Consider the following 5,399-nt stretch of genomic DNA (forward strand, 5'->3'; position numbering starts at 1 on the left):
AGTAGAGATGGGGTTTCACCATGTTGACCAGGATGGTCTCGATCTCTTGACCTCGTGATCCACCCGCCTCGGCCTCCCAAAGTGCTGGGATTACAGGCTTGAGCCACCGCGCCCGGCCTATAATCATACTTAATACTTATATCTACTTAGTTCCATGTAATCTTTCTATATAATCATACAGGTATTGTAGTCGGAACTGTACCGACACATTTAGTGCTGATTTATAGAATCCTTCCATACAACCGTATAGGAGGAATGCCTGGAGCAGTCACAGAACAGAAGCAGTTCACGGGAAAACAGCCAGACCAGGACGAGAACCAAAGACCCAGGCGGTGGCGTCCCTGCCTGAAAGGGCAAACGCCGTATGGCAGGCTTGGATCAGGAGCCTCTCCTCCTGATAAAGGAGTTGTAGCACCTTGCATCCAGTTCCTGTGGAAAGTCGGCCTCAGGCCTGAGATCCTGGAAGTAACTGAGGGAGAAGAACCCTCATGGTGTGACCAGTCGCGGCGGCTGTGCACCCTGTCAGTCTTTTCTCGCTTCTGTGCTGGCTCAAATCATCCTCCCATAAATATCTTAGAGAAGAGCACACGTCTGTCAGCTCCCACTGCACTGGTTTAGCACATCCTTCTATAAGAATCCTTTGAAGTCTCCAGCCTCCAGGTAAGAAGTGTTGCACAACATTTGTTGCACACAGCCCCACCTCCTTGCCTCGGTGACCTAATGGAGGCAGATCCCTTTTCTGCACACAACCCTCTACTACTGCGCATGGCACACCTCTCTGCCGAGGTGATCTAATTGGGTGGCCCTCTCGCTTGCTACTCATGTGATTACGTATGCCCTATTACTAAGCCTATAGATGATGACCTCACTTACGACCTTTCCCTCTGCCTTGTACTGTACCTAATAAATACAGACACTTGTGGACGGTCGGGGCCTCGCCTGTCTCGGCTCATTAAGTGGCGTGGCCCCTGAGCCCAGCTGTCTTTTCCAGTCCTTCTGTGTCTTGTCTCTTTACTTCTTGGATAATGTGCCTCAGCACAGCAACAGGGGATACCCCACGAGGCTGTAGGGCTGTGGCTCTACAACTTGAAACGCTGCTCACCCCCCAGTGGTCTCAGACCTTGACCTCTGGGCCTCAGTGTCTCCCACACCCTTAGGCATCAACGAGAACCAGCGCTCCTCTCATAATCTCTCTCTTTTTTCTTCGCAATGGAGTCTCGCTCTATCGCCAGGCTGGAGTGCAGTGGCATGATCCTGGCCCACTGCAACTTCCGTTTTCTGGTTTCACGCACTACCACGCCTGGCTAATTTTTTGTATTTTTTTAAAGATGGAGTTTCACCATGTTGGCCAGGATGGTCTGGCTCTCTTGACCTCGTGATCCACCCTCCCAGCCTCCCAAAGTGCTGGGATTACAGGCGTGAGCCACCGCCCGGGCTCCTCTCATCACCTTTACATGCTGTACACCCAGCCCGGGCCCCGGGCTGCAGCCCGCTGGCAGCCATCATGGCCCACACCCTTCCACTTCAGACTCCTCCCTTCCCTGCAGCAGGCTGGCTCGCAGGCTTTCTCTGGACTCAGCCTCAATGCAGAGGTGGGCCCACTTGCACCTGGCCTGTAGCCTTTTTCCTGGTACAGAGAACAGATATGGGGCTACAGCGATGTTCTTTCTTGGGAATCTGAGCTTACAAAGGGAACATACAGACTAATGGCCAGGAGTCCCAAGAGTCCAGTGTCTCTATTTCCGGACTGTTTCAAGGTTTTTGGGATCTCCCTTCTCTTTTTTTTTCTTTTTCCATCAAGTTACCTGTTTTCTTCTCTAAGGGCTCTCCCTTCTTCTTTTTGAGACCGTCTCACTCTGTTGACCATGCTGGAGTGCACTGGTGCAATCTCAGGTCACTGCAGCCTTGACCTTCCAGGCTCAAGGGATCCTCCCACCTCAGCCTCCTAAAGTGCTGGGATTACAGGTGTGAGCCTGTAATCCCTTTTTTTATTGTTCTTTTTCCTGTTGTTTGAAAGGACCAGAGCCTATTTCTGGTGTAACCCAGAGAACCCTAAGCAGTCTGCTTCCCTCGTCTTCTTGGCCGGGAGACCTCAGAATGGAGCAGATGCTCAGCACCTCCTGAATGAACAGGTGAAGAGTCAGCTGCACCAAAGACAGTTATCGACAGCATTCACTGTGGGAACTCATGGATGTGGCCTGACTGGTGCTCTCTGAAATGACTCCACTCTGGACTAAACAGCTTAAAAACACTTCTGAACACACATGCAGATCTCACCTTTGTTGCAGAGGAACCCTCTTTCCATCCCATCCTGATGCCCCACACCCAGAATCCCTTACAGCTCCACTCCTCCTTGCCCGGAGCCAGCCGTCAGGTCTGAGTAGTTCATCCCTGCCCACTGTGCTTTCCTTTCCACCTCCCCTGTTGTGTGCCTGGCCTCAGCCTTCACTGCATCACACCTGGATTCTAACTCTGAGCTCCAGCTTCCTCCTGATCGACTGCCACCAGCCTGAGGACAAGCCCACCAGCAGAGTCAGGCCCTGCTCAGGGCAGCTCCTGATCTCCCTTGCCCAACCTCCCTTGGGAGGAATCAGAGGCACAAATTTCTGGGTTTTTTTTTTTTTTTTTTTTCCCCAGACTGAATCTTGCTCTCTCACCCAGGCTGGAGTGCAGTGGCTCGATCTGAGCTCATTGCAACCTCTGTCTCCCAGGTTCAAGTAATTCTCCAGCCTCAGCCTACCGAGTAGCTGGGATTACAGGCGCCCACCACCATGCCTGGCTAATTTTTGTATTTTTAGTAGAGATGGGGTTTCACCATGTTGGCCAGGCTGGGTCTGGAACTCCTGACCTCAGGTGATCCACCTGCCTCGGCCTCCGAAAGCGCTGGGATTACAGGCAGGGGCCACCGCGCCCGGCCAGACGTGCAGATTTCTGATCCCTTTATTGTCTTCCCTCAATCAAATCACACCCATTCGTGACTCCAGACGCAGTAACAATCCCCTCCTGAGGGACAGCTCTCTTGATCAGCCTTGTGCGGCGTTCACTGTGCTATTTCCACGCCTACCACTTCTACACCAAATGTGACTTCTATTACCAAATGCTTCTTTCATACCGTGACAGGACACATCATGACAACCCTTCCATTAGAAGAGTCCTGAGCGGAGCCGGCCCTCTCACCTCTCTCTCCTGGAATGCTCCCTCGCCATCTCCCTCCTCTTCTGTCTTTCCCATTCCCGGCGAGCTTTATCCTGTTCTTCTCGATGGCGTTTCCGACGTTCGTGCTCTCTTTCTTTTTCTTTCACTCTAGCATGCTTCCCTAATGAGAAATAAAGTGTCATGCAAAGAAACCTCACTTCAAAAATTTCATGAGTCTGGATGCAGTGGCTCACGCCTGTAATTCCAACACTGGGAGGCCAAGGCGGGCAGATTACCTGAGATCAGGAGTTCAAGACCAAGCCTGGTCAACACAGTGAAACCCCATCTCTACTAAAAATACAAAAATTAGCTGGGCATCGTGGCGGGTGCCTGTAATCCAAGCTACTCCGGAGGCTGAGGCAGGAGACTCGCTTGAATTGAGGACACGGAGGTTGCAGTGAGCCGAGATTTTGCCACCGATCTCCAGCCTGGGCGACAAAAGCAAAGCTCTTTCTCAACAAGAAAAAAAAAAAAAAGTCTGGGCATGGTGGCTTGTGCCTGTAATCTCAGCACTTTGGGAGGCAGAGGCAGGTAGATCACCTGAGGTCAGGAGTTCGAGACCAGCCTGGCCAATGTGGTGAAACCTCGTCTCTACTAAAAATACAAAAATCAGCCGGGTATGGTGGTGGATGCCTATAATCCCAGCTACTCAGAGAATGATGCAGGAGAATTGCCTGAACCCGGGAGGTGGAGATTGCAGTGAGCCGAGTTCACACCACTGCACTCCAGCCTGGGCGACAGGAGTCAGACTCCATCTCAATAAAACAAAACAAAAAAACTTACATGAAAATGACATTAAATGAAGTAACGAACACCATATATTTAAATAATGATGTTAAATAATCCTGATTTTTTTTTTTTTAAATAGACGGGATCTCGGTATATTGGCCAGGTTGGTCTTGAACTCCTGGGCTCAAGTGATCCTCCATCTTCGTCCTCCCAAAAGTGCTGGGATTACAGGCATGGACCACCGCACCCAGTTGAATCATCAAGATTTTATGTTTAATAAAAAACTTTGAAAATAGAAAACTACCTGCAGTAAGCATCTAATCATAAAGAATGAAGAAAAAACACAATTCTGATATCACTGAAGAGCAGAACCGTAACGTTTGTTTTAAAAGCTTTCTATTCTGAATCAAGTGTAATTAAAATATTAGTTTTATAATTTTAAAAGAACACTATCCATAAAGACTACAGAACAAAGCTTTGCTACGAGTGGGCTTCTGCACTGTGTAATGAAGCCATGTTAATCGACTACATGTGTAAAATGAGACTTCAATCAGGCTGCAGGTCCCATTGGCCTAACACCCATAAGAATGCGCTGTTGCTGGTATGAGAGCAAACTGATCAAGCCAAATCCATATTTGGACTTGACCAAATACCCATTTTGGTGTGTTTTCTCCCGTACTTGTGGAATTAAGGTCATTTTAAATGTAAACAAACTGCTCCAAAACACTGTACTGGGGAGAAAACATCAGAGGAGAAATGGAACAGCCTTCTGAACAGTCTGGAACACATGGACGCGTTTAGCTAGAACTTTCTCTCTCTCCTTTTTCAGTGGTGCTCTGGGGAAGGCAGAAGAGTAGGAATAGGAAAGAAACCACACTTGAACACGACGTCAAAGAAAATAAATGCTTCTGTACCCCCTTCTGCTGAATGGCTACGATGCCTACGTTTCTCTTTTCTCTTTTCATCTTTTCTGTGATGAGCTTTTTCTTTCCGAGACATTTGCTGGGGTGGTTTGATGGCCAAAGAATCATCTTCTTCTCCTCTGAAATAAAACACAATAGCACCACATCATGCTTGAGAAAGTGGTAAGATGCATCAGGTTTCTCCAACCCAGAAAAATGCAAGATTCAACTAAGAATGAAGCTGAAACATCATTTAAAAAATTACATGAAGCCAGGTGAGGTGGCTCACGCCTGTAATCCCTACACTTTGGAAGGCTGAGGCAGGCGGATCACGAGGTCAGGGATTCGAGACCAGCCTGACCAACATATTGAAACCTGGTCTCTATTTAAAAATACAAAAATTAGCCAGGCGAGGTGGTGCACACCTGTAATCCCAGCTACTTGGGAAGCTGAGGCAGGAGAATTCCTCGAACCTGGGAGGCAGAGGTTGCGGGGAGGCAGAGGTTGCGGTAAGCCAAGAGCACGCCATTTCACTCCAGCCTGGGCAACAGAGCGAGACTCCATCTCAAAAAA

The 5,399-nt window shown here is 49.0% G+C and overlaps 2 long non-coding RNA genes across 3 annotated transcripts in view; one reads left to right on the forward strand and one right to left on the reverse strand.

Moving 5' to 3' along the window:
- The first annotated feature begins 2,023 nt into the window (after positions 1–2,023).
- LOC108313949 overlaps positions 2,024–5,399 on the forward strand; it is a 13,788-nt gene continuing 10,412 nt past the window's right edge. Inside the window, exon 1 of the long non-coding RNA XR_001829281.2 lies at positions 2,024–2,035. This is a non-coding gene — a long non-coding RNA (uncharacterized LOC108313949). The remainder of the gene's footprint in view (positions 2,036–5,399) is intronic.
- Positions 3,297–5,399, reverse strand: part of LOC108313948 — an 8,578-nt gene continuing 6,475 nt past the window's right edge. For both annotated transcript variants that reach the window (XR_005202490.1, XR_005202489.1), the window contains 2 exons: positions 4,839–4,966; positions 3,297–3,316 (listed from right to left, as the gene is read on the reverse strand). This is a non-coding gene — a long non-coding RNA (uncharacterized LOC108313948). The remainder of the gene's footprint in view (positions 3,317–4,838; positions 4,967–5,399) is intronic.

This window comes from Cebus imitator, unplaced genomic scaffold (assembly GCF_001604975.1).
Source record: "Cebus imitator isolate Cc_AM_T3 unplaced genomic scaffold, Cebus_imitator-1.0 Scaffold145, whole genome shotgun sequence".
Classification (NCBI taxonomy): domain Eukaryota; kingdom Metazoa; phylum Chordata; class Mammalia; order Primates; family Cebidae; genus Cebus; species Cebus imitator.